This window comes from Phaseolus vulgaris, chromosome 4 (genome assembly GCF_051622355.1).
Source record: "Phaseolus vulgaris cultivar YP4 chromosome 4, ASM5162235v1, whole genome shotgun sequence".
NCBI lineage: Eukaryota > Viridiplantae > Streptophyta > Magnoliopsida > Fabales > Fabaceae > Phaseolus > Phaseolus vulgaris.
Window position 1 is genome coordinate 41,821,221 of NC_143501.1, and position 15,964 is coordinate 41,837,184.

At 31.5% G+C, this 15,964-nt stretch overlaps 1 pseudogene; it reads left to right on the forward strand.

The window, feature by feature from the left end:
* The first annotated feature begins 10,982 nt into the window (after positions 1-10,982).
* Positions 10,983-12,065, forward strand: LOC150028080 (uncharacterized; annotated as a pseudogene).
* The last annotated feature ends 3,899 nt before the right edge of the window (positions 12,066-15,964 follow it).

A 15,964-nucleotide genomic window follows, 5' to 3' on the forward strand; every position in this document is an offset into this window, starting at 1 on the left:
GTGTTGGAGGTTCCAAAGAGCTTTAGGATGTTCTTTTGAACCGTATATTGTAAATATTTGTATCTCTATAAGTCCTAATTATGTATTAGAATGTTTTGAAAACCTATTTGTTGTTTTCCTCCTCCACTACAGAGGTGCTTCTCCTCTTCCTCCACCACGGAGCTACTTCAGTTGCTCTGCTACGGACCTGCTTATAAATGTAATGTCTTGTTCATTACGTTCCCGCTTTCTCTTCCACAAAACATACTTTTGGTTTTCTTCCTCCACCACAGAGGTGCTTCTGCTGCTCCGCCACAAACTGTTTCTGTTGTTCCACCACAAACTGTTTCTGCTGCTCCGCCAAGAACCTACTTATAATTGAAAAAAATTTAATGTTTTTTTCTTTGTCTTGTTCGTTACTTTCCCGCTTTCTCTTCCACAAAATCTACTATTTTTTCACCTCCTCAACCACAAAGCTGCTTCTCCTCCTCTGCCACGAGGCTGCTTTTGCTGCTTCGCGCAAACTACATTTGCTGCTACGCAACAGACTGCTTTTGTTGCTCTGTTGATTGCTTTTGATCCTCTACAGCGACCTGCTTTTTCTCCTCTGCAACAACCTGCTTCTGCTCCTCCACCACGGAATGCTTCTGCTCCACCGCTGCAGAATGCTTCTCCTGCTTCAACGCAAACTTGCTTCTGTTTTCGCCACGAACCTGGTTTTGCTGCTCTGTTACGAATCTGCTTATAATTGTAAGTCTTTTTTTTATGTTTTTTCTTTGTCTTGTTCGTTACTTTTCCGCTTTCCCTTTCACTAACACTTTTCTTTTTGTTTTCAACCTCGACCACAGAGGTGCTTCTCCTCCTCACCCCAGAGCTACTTCTGTTGCTCCGTCACAGACTGCTTTTGCTGCTCCGCTAGGACCTGCTTATATTTGTAAGTCTTCTAATGATTTTCTGTTTCATTCGTTTCTTTCCCCTTTTCTCTTCCAAAAACTTATTTATGGTTTTCCTCCTCCATCACAGAACTGCTTCCGCTGCTCCGTCGTGGACTGCTTTTGCTGCTCTATTGTGGACTACTTCTGGTGCTCCGTCGCATACTGCTTTTGCTTCTCTGTCACAAACTTCCTATGTTGCTTCGTTGCGTACTGCTTATGTTGCTCTGCCACGTACTGCTTAAGCTGCCCCGCCGCAGACTGCTTTTGCTGCTCCGCCGCATACTGCTTCTGCTGCTCCGCCATAAACCTGCTACTGTGTATCCGCCACGGACTTGCTTATAATTGTAAGTCTTTTATTTTTTTTTCTTAGTCTTGTTCGTTATTTTACACTATCTCTTTCACAAAATAATTTTGATTTTCCTCCTCCATCACAGAGGTGCTTCTCCTCCTCCACTACAATGTTACTTCTGTTGCTCCGCCATGGACTTGCTTTTGTTTGTTCGCCATGGACTTGCTTCTGTTTCTCCGCCATGAACTGTTTCTGCTACTCTACCACAAATTTTTTCTGTTGCTCTGCCACTGACTGTTTCTGCTGTTCTGCCACTGACTGTTTCTGCTGTTTTGCCACAGACTTCTTTTGCTGCTTTGCCACGACAAATCTGTTTCTGCTACTCCGCCACGAACGACTTCTGTTGTTCTGCCACGGACGTGTTTCTGCAATTTTGCCAAAAACCTGTTTCTGTTGTTCCACCACGAACCTACTTTGGTGTTCTGTCACAAACCTTTTTCTGCTACTCTGCCCTGGACCTGCTTCTGCTGCTCTGCCACGGACTTGCTTATAATTGAAAGTCTTTTAATGTTTTTTTGTCTTGTTCGTTACTTTATCGCTTTCTCTTCCACAAAACCTATTTCTTGTTTTCCTCCTCCACCATAGAGCTACTTCTCCTACTCCACCATGGAACTACTTCTGCTGCTTCACCACGGGGTTGCTTTTGATGCTTCACTTGCTTTTGCTGATTCATCACAGATTGCTTCTGCTGCTCCGCCACGAACTCCTTTTTCTGCTCCGCGGACTGCTTCTGCTGCTCTACACGGATTGCTTCTGTTGCTCTGCACGGATTGCTTCTGTTGCTCTCTTACAGACCTGTTTATGTGTCTCTGTCATGGACCTGCTTATTTTCATTATGAATTCACTATCATAAAACTATTTTATTTTAACTTTTCCAAATATTTATTTTAAAATATCTAGGAAATACTCCACACTTTTTCAAACTTGAGTGATTTAAAAACATAATTATAAGTCTTTTAAAGTTTTTTTCTTTATCTTTTCGTTACTCTCCTGCTTTCTCTTCCACAAAACCTATTTCTGATTTTCCTCCTCCACCACAGAGGTGTTTCTCCTCCTCCGCCACGGAGCTGCTTCTGCTTCGTTGAACGGACTCCTTCTGCTGCTCCGCCATGAACTTCTTTTGCTGTTCTGCCACAGACTTCTTCTGTTGTTCCTCCACGTACTGCCTCTACTAATCTGCCATGTACTGCGTCTACTGCTCCTCCAAAAACTGCTCTGCTGCTCCGCTGCTTCTAATTGTAAGTCTTTTAATATTTTTTTTGTCTTGTCCGTTAGTTTCCGCTTTCTCTTCCACAAAACCTATTTCTGAATTTCCTCCTCCATCACGGAGCTGCTTCTGCTGCTCCGTCGCGACTTGCTTCTATTGCTCTGATGCAAACTATTTCTGCTACTTTGTCGCGGACGGCTTTTGCTTCTCCGCCACGAACTGCTTCTACTACTCCGCCACGGACCTACTTATGTTGCTCCACCGTGGAATCACTTTTCTACAAAGGTAATTGGTTTGTTTTTTCTCTTCTCAGTAAATTTTATTATTATTCAGTGAGAGAAACACACTCGTTGACGTTTTCTCTCTCACACGCTCCAATATATGGTCCACCACCATTGTTCTCTTCGACGAACGCAACACCACTGTCATCACCATTGATTTTGCTCTTTTTTTCATTATCCTTTCTCCGTTTCCTTTTTCGATTTCTACTGTAGGCGTTGAATTTTCTGAGATGCTTGTGTCGTGTTCAGATTTGAACAATTGCTATTGCTATTTGACCATGTACATGTTGCTGTTTTCTGTACCTATTTTTTTTCAAGTCCAGATTATTAATAGTGTATTGTCTTATCTCCTAATTATGAGAGCTCATTTTCTCATATTCATGTATTAACGAGAAACAATTCATTTTAAAACTATGAAGAGTTGTTTGGTTCTAGCACAATTTTAAAACTGTAATGGTTGTCGTTGGGCTGACAACTTATAGGGTATATTTTGCAAGGAAGAACGTGTCTGGTTGAAAGACAGGTTTTGTGAGTGGATACCTTTATGCGAACAATCTTTTCTAAGATTTTTCATTGTGGGTCCAAAAGTATAACAATGATAATATCATGTTGACACATTGCATAAACGACACCTTTAATTTGTGATTAAAGTTTATCTAAATTAAGAATTGATGTGTTTGTTTGATCAGCTTATTTAGCCTCATGGTTATATTTAAATTGTTGTTGTTGTTGCTTATATGTTATGGTTGTTAATTCCGTTGTTTTAGTGTCATACAATTCCTTGCTGAATAAGTGCTTTAGTGAGGTAGCATCATGTTCATTGTGTTTTTTTTCTCATCTATTTGAAATCCATGATTGTCCTATTTAGCTTCTGTTATAGCACAAACTAATCATGATTTTGAATTTACTTTGAATCTTTCTGACAACAAATTTATTAGGAAGTAGTTGTCAAAGAATTTGGTATACCCATCTAGTATCAACGTTTTTGGTTATGGGCAAAGCGCCAAAACAACACATACAGGCCAAATAGAGCACTACCACCTCAGGAAAAAGCACAATCAATAAGTAGAAAGGACTTCTAGTGTTATTTTTGTCAATAGTCGGTTGGCTACCATGTTTTTATTAGTTTAATGTTAAGTATATTAACTTCATTTATAGGCTTAGTAGATTGTGAATTTGAAGACTGATCTCTTTGTTTTCTTCAATGCTTGTTTAGGATACTCCAAATGTGCATCAACGTGTCTAATGTTTGCAAACATGAAATGTAGATATATTTTGGAGGTCTGATAATATATAATAAGAAAGACTTTTAGTTATTAATTAATAGTGTGCAATAGGTGTGGAGTGACCTTACAGTGCTATAGGACTTTTGTGGTGTACTATTTTTAAGCTTTGTTGGTAGCAGCTGCTTTCTTGGCAAGTTGTCAATAAAGTAGCTCTTACCTTGGTAGGGAATCTTTCCCCTTTACTGACTTGTTTTCTGAGTTATAGAATTAATTTGTTTGTTGTTCAGTTTTTAATACTTTTGTAATTTGGGTTGCTTTTGTTTTCCCAAACAATTACGGGTTTATGGTAGGATCCAAAAAACACCATGTGACTTCTATTCTATTTCCAACTACTGCCTTAGCTCCCTGCATCGTTGTTCAAACAACCATGACATTTTACTTTCTCTACCTCTCTAGCATAGATCTCTGTTCTTTACCCCACAGCACACTTCAATTAGTATCTCATCTCTTTGCATCCATTGCTTGTTGGACGTTGTTTTATTTAACTTTATGCTACCTTTCTCATTTCACTATTAATGAAATATGTGTATTTTCAGTGCTGTTTTCAATAATAGCTGGTTGGCTACCATGTTTTTATTAGCTTAATGTTAAGTATATTAACTTCATTTATAAGCTTAGTAATTAATGAATTTGAAGACTAATCTGTTTGTTTTCTTCAATACTATGGATGCTTGTTTAGGATACTCCAAATGTGTATCAACATGTCTAATGTTTGCAAACATGAAATGTAGATATATTTCGGAGGTATGATAATATATAATAAGAAAGACTTTTAATTATTAATAAATAGTGTGCAGTAGGTGTGGAGTGACCTTACAGCGCTACGAAACTTTTGTGGTGTATTGTTTTAGAGCTCTGTTGGTAGCAGCTACTTTCTTGGCAAGTTGTCAATATAACCGCTCTTACCTTGGTGGGAAAACTTTTCTCTTTATTCACTTGTTTTCTAAGTTATAGAATTCATTTGTTTTTTGTTTAGTTTTAATACTTTTTGTAATTTGGGATGATTTTGTACTCCTAAACAATTAGGGGTTTATGGTAGAATCCAAAAAACACCATGTGACATCTATTTTGTTGTCAGGTACTAACCTAGCTCCTTGCATCGTTGATGAAACAGCTCTGGCATATTTTGTTCTCTACCTCTCTAGCATAAATCTATGTTCTTTACCCCACTGCACAATTCTATTAGTCTCTCAGTTGTTTTCATTGATGCTTGTCGGTCTTTGTTTTATTTAATTTTATGTTACGTTTCTCATTTCACTGTTAATGAAATTTGTGTATTTCTAGTGTTGTTTTAAAAAATAGTTGGATCGCTACCATGTTTTTATTAACTTAATGTTAAGTATATTAACTTCATTTATAAACTTAGTAATTTGTTAATTTGAAGATTGGTATCTTTGTTTTCTTCAATACTATGGATGCTTGTTTAGGATACTCCAAATGTGTATCAACATGTCTAATGTTTGCAAACATGAAATGTAGATATATTTCGGAGGTATGATAATATATAATAAGAAAGACTTTTAATTATTAATAAATAGTGTGCAGTAGGTGTGGAGTGACCTTACAGCGCTACGACACTTTTGTGGTGTATTGTTTTAGAGCTCTGTTGGTAGCAGCTGCTTTCTTGGCAAGGTTTCAATATAACAGCTCTTACCTGGGTGGAAAAAATTTCCTCTTTACTCATTTTCTGAGTTATAGAATTTATTGGTTTGTTGTTCAGTTTTAATACTTTTGTAGATTTGGTTGGTTTTCTTTTCCCAAACAATTAAGGGTTTATGGTACGATCCAAAAATCACCATGTGACTTCTATTCTTTTTCAAGTACTAACCTAGCCTTTTGTGTTCTCTATCGCTCTAGCATACATATATGTTCTTTATCCCCACAACACACTTCTATTAGTCTCTCATTTGTTTGCATCCATTGCTTGTTGGACTTTGTTTTATTTAATTTTATGCTACCTTTCTCATTTCACTGTTAATGAAATTTGTGTATTTCCAGTGATGTTTTCATTAATTGCTTGTTGGCTCCCATGTTTTTATTAACTTAATGTTAAGTATATTAACTTCATTTATAAGCTTAGTAATTTGTGAATTTGAAGACTGATCTCTTTGTTTTCTTCAATACTATGGATGCTTGTTTAGGATACTCCAATTGTATATCAACATGTCTAATGTTTGCAAACATGAAATGTAGATATATTTCTTAGGTCTGATATTATATAATAAGAAAGACTCTTAGTTATTAATAAATAGTGTGTAGTAGGTGTGGAGTGACCTTACAGTGCTACGGGACTTATGTGGTGTATTGTTTTTAAGCTCTATTGGTAGAAGTTGCTTTCTTGGTGGGAAAAATTTCCTCTTTACTCACTTGTTTTCTAAGTTATACAATTCATTTGTATTTTGTTCAGTTTTTAATACTTTTGTAATTTGGGTAGATTTTGTTTTCTCAAACAATTAAGGGTTTATAGTAGGATCCAAAAAACACCATGTGACTTCTATTTTGTTTTCAGGTACTGAGCTAGCTTCATGCATAGTTGGTGAAACAACCCTGGCTTTTTGTGCTCTCTGCCTATGTAGCATAGATACCTATTCTTTACCCCCACAAACAAACTTCAATAAGTCTCTCATATGTTTGTATTCATTGCTTGTTGGAGTTTCTTTTTTATTTAATTTTATGCTACCTTTCTCATTTCACTGTTAATGATATTTGTGTATTTCCAGTGTTGTGTTCCTAAAATGATGGTTGGCTGCCATGTTTTTATTAACTTAATGTGAAGTATATTAAATTCATTTATAAGCTTAGTAATTTGTGAATTTGAAGACTAATCTCTTTGTTTTCTTCAATACTATGGATTCTTGTTTAGGATAACCCAAATGTGTATCAACATGTCTAATGTTTGCAAACATGAAATGTAGATATATTTATGAGGTCTCATAATATATAATAAGAAAGACTCTTAGTTATAAATAAAGAGTGGGTATTAGGTGTGGAGGTACCTTACAGTTCTACGGGACTTATGTGGTGTATTGTTTTTAAGCTCTGTTGGTAGCTGTTGCTTTCTTGGCAAGTTGTCAATATAGCAGTTCTTACATTGTTGGGAAAAATGTCCTCTTTACTCACTTGATTTTTGAGTTATAAAACTTATTTGTTTTTTGGTTCAGTTTTTAATACTTTTTTAATTTCGGTTGGTTTTGTTTTCCCAAACGGTTTACGGTAGGCTCCAAAAAACAGCATGTGACTTCTATTTTGTTTTTAGGTACTAATCTAGCTCCATGCATCGTTCTTGAAACAACTCTGGCATTTTGTGTTCTCTGCCTCTCTAGCATAGATCTTTGTTCTTTACCCCACAACACACTTCTATTAGTCTCTCAACTGTTTTCATCCATTGCTTGTTGGTCTTTGTTTTATTTAATTTTATGCTACCCATCTCATTTCACTGTTAATGAAATTTGTGTATTTCCAGTGTTGGTTTAAAAAATAGTTGGATGGCTGACATGTTTTTATTAACTTAATGTTAAGTATATTAACTTCATTTATGAGCTTAGTAATTTGTGAATTTGAAGACTGGTATCTTTGTTTTCTTCAATACTATGGATGCTTGTTTAGGATACTCCAAATGTGTATCAACATGTCTAATGTTTGCAAACATGAAATATAGATATATTTCTGAGTTATGATAATATATAATAAGAAAGACTCTTAGTTATTAATAAAGAGTGTGCAGTAGGTGTGGAGTTACCTTACAATGCTACTATGGTGTATTGTTTTTAAGCTATGTTGGTAGCAACTGCTTTCTTGGCAAGTTGTCAATATAGTAGCTGTTACCTTGGCGGAAAAAATTTCCTCTTTACTCACTTGTTTTCTGAGTTATAGAATTCATTTGTTTGTTGTTCAGTTTTTAATACTCTTGAAATTTGAGTTGGTTTTGTTTTCCCAAACTATTAGGGTTTTATGGTAGGATCCAAAAAACACCATGTGACTTCTATTTGTTTTCAGGTACTAACCTAGCTCCCTGCATCGTTGTGGAAACAATTTTGGCATTTTGTGTTCTCTGCCTCTCTAGCATAGATCTTTGTTCTTTACCCCACAACACACTTCTATTAGTCTCTCATTTGTTTGCATCCATTGCTTGTTGGTCTTTGTTTTATTTAATTTTATGTTACTTTTCTCATTTCACTGTTAATGAAATTTGTGTATTTCTAGTGCTGTTTTCATGAATAGGTGGTTGGCTGCCATGTTTTTATTAGCTAAATGTTAAGTATATTAAAATCATTTATAAGCTTAGTAATTTGTAATTTTGAAGACTGATCGCTTTGTTTTCTTCAATATTATGAATGCTTGTTTAGGATACTCCAAATGTGTATTGACATGTCTAATGTTTGCATACATGAAATGTAGATATATTTCTGAGTTGTGCCAATATATAATAATAAAGATTCTTAGTTATTAATAAAGAGTGTGCAGTAGGTGTGAAGTGTTCTTACAGTGCTACGAGACTTATGTGCTGTATTGTTTTTAAGCTTTGTTGGTAGCAACTGCTTTCTTGGCAAGTTGTCAATATAACATCTCTTACCTTGGTGGAAAATATCTTCTTTACTCACTTGTTTTATGAGTTATAGAATTCATTTGTTTATTGTTCGGTTTTTATTACTTTTGTAATTTGGGTTGGTTTTGTTTTGCTAAACAATTAGGGGTTTATGGTAGGATCAAAAACACCATGTGACTTCTATTTTGTTTTCAGGTACTAACCTAGTTCCCTGCATTGTTGTTGAAACAACTCTTGCATTTTGTGTTCTCTACCTCTCTAGCATATATCTCTATTCTTTACCCCAAAATATTTTTATTAGTCTCTCATCTGTTTGCATCTATTGCTTGTTGGTCTTTGTTTTATTTAATTTTATGTTACCTTTCTCATTTCACTGTTAATGAACTTTGTGTATTTCAAGTGTTGTTTCCATAAATAGGTGGCTGGCTACCATCTTTTTATTAGCTTAATGTTAAGTATATTAACTTCATTTATAAGCTTAATAGTTTTTGAATTTGAGGACTGATCTTTTTATTTTATTTTTCAATACTATGGATGCTTGTTTAGGATACTCCAATTGTGTATCAACATGTCTAATGTTTGCAAACATGAAATGTAGATATATTTCTGAGTTCTGCAAATATATAATAAGAAAGACTCTTAGTTATTAATAAATAGTGTGCAGTAGGTGTGGAGTGACCTTACAGTGCTACAGACTTATGTAGTGTATTGTTTTTAAGCTTTGTTGGTAGCAGTTGCTTTCTTGGCAAGTTGTCAATCTAACAGCTCTTACCTTGGTGGGAAAAATTTTCTCTTTACTCACTTGTTTTATGAGTTATAGAATTCATTTGTTTGTTGTTCAGTTTTTAATACTTTTGTAATTTGGGTTGGTTTTGTTTTCCCAAACAATTACGGGTTTATGGTAGGATCCAAAAAACACCATGTGACTTCTATTCTATTTCCAGCTACTGCCCTAGCTCCCTGCATCGTTGTTCAAACAACCCTGACATTTTGGTTTCTCTGCCTCTCTAGTATAGATCTCTGTTCTTTTCCCCACAACACACTTCAATTAGTATCTTATCTCTTTGCTTCCATTGCTTGTTGGACTTTGTTTTATTTAATTTTATGCTAGCTTTTTGTTTCACTGTTAATGAAATTTGTGTGTTTTCTTAAATTTACCGCTCTCTGTTTGGGTCTTTCTGAAGCGTTATGTTAAGGTATGTCACGTGGTCTACTCGCCCAAAAAATCTAATGTATTATGTTTTTATATATTAATTTTATTTATTCTATTTCATTCCTGTGTTCTTATACTATTAATTATGGATATGCCCTTTATTTTTTACCATTTATCTATTAATCCCATTTTTTCAATATCATTCATGTTTATCTCATATCTATAATCGGGGTGGTGCAAAAACTATTTAGTGTTATCTTATTTTAACTTTATTTTTTTAAATGATGGAGCTTTTAGCTGTAATTATAGAGATATAGTATTATAAATATACCCTATTTATCTTATATGAAAGACATTTTTCTATTTAATGCAAGTTCCAACAAATAGTATTTTTCTATTCTATTTTAATTTGGCATTCTCTTTAAAAATATCTTATTTCTCATGTGAATTCTCATCCTATAGAGAATAATAATAAGAAGCCTCATCCCTCATGTGCACCTCATAGGTTAATTCTACTACTAAGATCAATTATGTACCTGAATTTCAATTTGATAATACAAATGAATTGTCCATGATCTATATCTGAACCTACTCCAAAGTTACAATTTGATGAAAAAGGGGAAGAAAATGTGGATATTGAGATGCAAACTGAATAATCAAAGCATGTATCACGTAAAAGATCACAACTTGTTGATGTCATTGGTAAGCTTGAATCAATAACATTGCAAACTCACATTGTATTTGTTTTTTATGTTCGTCCTCTTAAGCTAACAATAATTTTGACCGATAGTGAAGGAAAAAAAGTTAGAAAACAATTAACAACGAATTATGTGTAGTTTTTATCTGTTGATGAGAGGATTCTTGTGAATTGGAATAACGAGAACCAACCAGTTGATGATAGTGGAGCATTGTTGAATAGGTTTTTAGGTCATGTTGCAAGAAATGTTAACGCATTTCCTATTAGCTAACAAAGTTGGAGGAAGATTACCAAAGATTACAAAGAATATATACTTAAGAAAACCATTCAAGTAATTTATTTTTGGATTTTCCTATGTTTTAATTGATATTATATTGCAATTATCATTAAATTTACTTGTGTAATAATTTTAAGGCTAAGTTTGAAGTTGAATCTGATGCTCATGTAAGATATTTCTTCAAATCACTTAACACAAAATGGACTAAGTATAGGCAACAACTATGGCAACAAAGAGATGATGAAACACACAATAGAGATGAAATTATTGCAATGTGTCCAGAAGTAATGAACAAAAACCATTGAGCTTCTTTGGTTGACTATTGTTTAAATTCAAGTACTAAAGACTACTTTATTCTTTAAAGTGTTGATTTATTTATATTTACTTATTTTACTATATGTATGCTTAGGAAATTGCCAAAAAAACAAGGATAATAGAAAGAAGCAAACAGTTCCTCATACCGGTGGATCCAAGAGCAGTGCATGGAAGAAAGATGAGATGGTAACTTGATTCTCCAATAATTTTGTTATATCATATATCATGATTCATATACTTTTGTTACATTTTATAAAGAACTTGGTCGCAAAGTTAGTAGGGGAGAAGTATGGGTAACAACACATAGACATGCTAACTGAGAATTTGTGAATGATGGGGCAAGAGAGATTGGGGTAAGCATAATAATTGTAAAGATGAAAACTCAACCCAATTGGATGTGAGCTTCATTTATAACTTTTTTCATTATTTGTAGGAAAAAATTCAAGCATATGAGTCAAATACATCTTCTCTATCACAAGATACATCAATTGAAGATTCACTAGCTCATGCCTTTGGAAGTCAAGAACATTGTGGTTGTGTTCGAGGGATGGGATTGGGACCTTGCCCTTCTCATGTGTTTGGATATATTAAGAATTCTCGCACTGGGATATCTTCAACTACTTCTTCTTATAGAGAATTGCAAAATCATGTTATTGAACATGCATTTTCTTATGTAGCAATTTGGTGTTGTTTACTTTAGATTATCATGCCAAGATTGGAAATGTTATGTTGAATATTATTGGCACAACATTAAAATTTATAGCAAATGTAGTATAGCTTTTGTTGATAGATTGGTTATTTTTTAATGTGTATCGTTTTCTCACTTTTTTCATGATAAATTGTTTTCTAATATAGGTTATTGCATTAAAGTCACAATTGGATGAAAAAAAAAAAATAAAAGATATGAAGAACGTGAAAAAAGATATGAAGAATATGAAAAAAGATTTGGGACAATGATGAATTTTTTCTTTCAAAATTATCAAGGTCAATTGCCTCCTGAGTTGACTACGTTCAATCCTTCATCGATTATGTTTAAATAATTTAAATAACTTGTTTTATTTTTAAGATTTACATTTCTAATTGTGATACACGTTTATGTTTATATTGTAGGTTTCTGATAAAGGAAGTGTGCCAACCAATTCTAAACATCAAGAGGGGCATAGGTGATTGTTGAAGAATTTAGTATAATATGAAAATGATTATTTTATCTATTTTGTGCTTTGTAAGCAATATGTTATGTTTTCATTTGTAGTACTTCGAAGTACTATTCGTCTTATATTGCTTCCTTGTAATTTTTTAACTCATATTTTGTGTTTAATTTGAATCTCAATGTGTTTACTTTATATATTTTGAGATATATTTATAAATATTTTGATATATCTTGTCAATTGATGAATGTTATATCCATTTATTTGTTTTATTTATTAAAAAAGTACTTTAACAAACATAGATAAATAAATACAATATATGTAAATAATTGTGGTTTAAAAAACACATGAATGCTTAAATGATAAATGAATAAAAAAAAACCCAATTTCATAGTTTTTAAACCTACGGTATTTTTTACAGAGGTTCTGGAACCTATGGTATTTTACAAAGGTTCTGAAACATTTTACGGAGGTTTTGAAACCTATGATATTTTATGGAGGGTTTGAAACCTATGATATTTTATGGAGGTTTTGAAACCCATGGTATTTTACGGAGGTTTTGAAACCAAGATATTTTACGAAGATTCTGAAACCCATGATATTTTATGGAGGTTCTAAAACCTATGATACTTTACAGAGGTTTGAAACCCATGATATTTTATGAAGGTTCGGAAACCCATGATATTTTATGGAGGTTTTGAAATCCATAGTATTTTACGGAGGTTTTGAAACTCATGGTATTTTACAGAGGTTTTTAAACTTATGGTATTTAACAAATGTTCTAAAAGGCTTTTCCCAAAATTTAAAAAAACATCGGGAAAACACGTTCCCCAAAGATGGTTTAGTAAGAGAAACTACAACCCTAGATAAATAACTTAATAAATGTTTTAATCCTAAATAATGTAAAAATAAATCTCCGTTAAAAACATTTTTTTCTTATAGTGTATTACCTTCGTTCAAAGCGGGTTGTTATTCTAATTCAGATTGTCTCTAACTTTTCTATACAAGTTGAAGTTTTCTTTAAATGCTTCAATTTATTTTATTCTTTATTTTACCAATAAAAAAAATATTTCACTTAATCCTTTTATGATATTACAAGTCTTTTTGAAATATATAATATTCATATAACAACGACTTTAAGTATAAATTTTAAAAGTAAAAACTTATTCACAGTTATTCTTATAAATATTTACATATTTAATAATGCGTTGAGATGCAAAACTTGTACTTGTATAAATTATTTTATGAACACGTTAACGTGAGCGAATTTCCCACTGGAGCCTTTGAATTTTAACAAAAACAAGAATAAATATTTTAGGCACTGTGTGTACACTGCACAAACGGTACTGTAAAATCCAATTCAATAACCATAGTTGAAATAACTTTTTCAACGGTCCAATCAACGTGCAGCACAATTTCTTTTTCACAAGTGCCATACAGTAATACTGATAATAACTGTACAGGGATAAGGGTGTACGACTTTCACACCACATATTCTCATAACAAATGCAAAGTTTAATATTTTTTTAAAGATCATATAAAAATAAAAATAAATCCCTAATAAAATATTAAAATTAATCATTCTTACAAATGATAATTGCATATAAAAATTTTGCATGTACCTTTTTATAGTGACACTTCTATTAATTGTTCTCTAGTTTTTTTAATGGATAAAATTTTGAGAGATTAAATTACTTTGGAAAATCATTCTTTTAACAATATTTTTATACGTAAGAAATAAATTTTGAACTTATATTATATTATTATTAGAGTAAACACCGGCGCAGGATGTAGGATGTGCTTGTGTATTGTTGCTTTTTTTTTTATCACTTTTTATTACGATAGAAATTTAATATATATTGAAATAATTTTAGATGAGTTAAAATTAAAAAAAAAAATATATATATATATATAAAATAAAAATATAAATTGAGTTTTTCTTATTTTTCACATAATTTATTTTCTTTCATTGATATTTTTAAGATTGGAAAATGTAATGATTTTACATTAAGGTTAAGGTTATGATTCAACTTGAAGTAAATACAAATTGTGAAGTTAGAAGAAAAGTTCTACTAAGCTACCTATAGATGTTTAATTATAATTGCAAAACAACTGTCATTTTATTTTATTTTGTCAAAAATTATAATTTAAAACCTAAATTATTTTATAAAAAATAACTTATTTTTTTATTTCTTCTTATGTTTCAAGTGGAAAATTATGAAACCGTGCCCACGCGTTTAGTTTTGTTTTTGATTTTATCTAGCAATTAACTTTTTTTCCCTATCTAGCACTCTTTTGTTTTTATTTTCCTATCTAGCACTCTTTTATTTTTTATTTCCCTATCTAACACCATTTCAAAAATAAATAAAATAATAATAAATTATTTTTTTTTATAATTTTAATTTTGAATATATTGAAAAATAAGTATTTTTAATGTTTAAAATAGTTAGAAATATAATTAATGAATAAAGAAATGAGTTTTTTACAAAATAAAAATAAAAAAGTAATAAATTAAAAATGTTTAGTTTAAATTTTTTTTAAGAATGAAGAAAATAAAAAATTAAACTCTACAACAACATCTATAAACATAAATTAGTATTTATTTTTATTATTATTGATGATGTAATCATGTTAATTTTAAGTAAAAAATACACGATATAATTATAAGAAAATCAAAGTCAATTAGTTTTAATTAATATTGAACGCACAAATAATATTGAAGTGTTTATCTATCCTAAATGCAAAATCTTAAAAAAAAAACTAATGCAATTGCTACACTTAATGCTTAAAAATGAGAAGAAGAAAAATGTAAAAATAAATAAATATAGAAAATAAAAACAACAACATTGCATCGGATCTTTCAGGTTACGAAAGACTATTTGATGGAACTCAGAAATGAAGAGTATTGGTTTGCATACACTGGTCAAATACTATGTCTAAGTCCCGACATGAAAATAACCTCAAAGGAAAGACCTAAGTCAAGTCGAATAAGGATTGATATGGACATAAGATAATAACATAATTGAACAAAAAAATGTTCATATTGTCAAACACTAGGACACACAAAAAGAACATGTCCCAACATTATTGAATTGTACATTTCTCGTCATTAATTATGTTTCATTTTGCACAAACTATTTAATGTACTATTGAAAAAAATATCAAATGAATGATCATCTTTCATTTATTTTTCTTTTTATGATCAACATTTACTTATTTAGTATCGTCTTATATCTCTTATCTTTATCTTGTTTGGATTTTCTTTTATATCTTGTATATTTATCTTATTTTGTTTTTTTTCTTTATTTTATACTTATATGTTTTTAGTTATTATTTTTTTCTGTCATTGTTTATTCATTTTTGTTTTTATTTTATTATTGTTGTTTTTATTTTCTATACTTATTTATTTTTGCATTTTTTTCTTCTCATTTTTAAGCATTAAGTGTAGCATTTGCATTAGTTTTTTTTTAGGATTTTGCATTTAGGGTAGACGCTTCAATATTATTTGTGCGACCACTATTAATTAATACTAATTGACTTTGGTTTTTTTATAATTATGTCCTGTATTTTTTACTTGAAATTAACATGATTACATCATCAATAATAATAAAAATAAATACTAATTTATGTTTATAGATTCAACTTTTATGTTGTTGTAGGGTTTAATTTCTTATTTTCTTCATTCTTAAAAAAATAATTTTAAACTAAACATTTTTAATTTATTACTTTTTAATTTTTATTTTGTAAAAACTCATTTCTTTATTTATTAATTATATTTCTAACTATTTTAA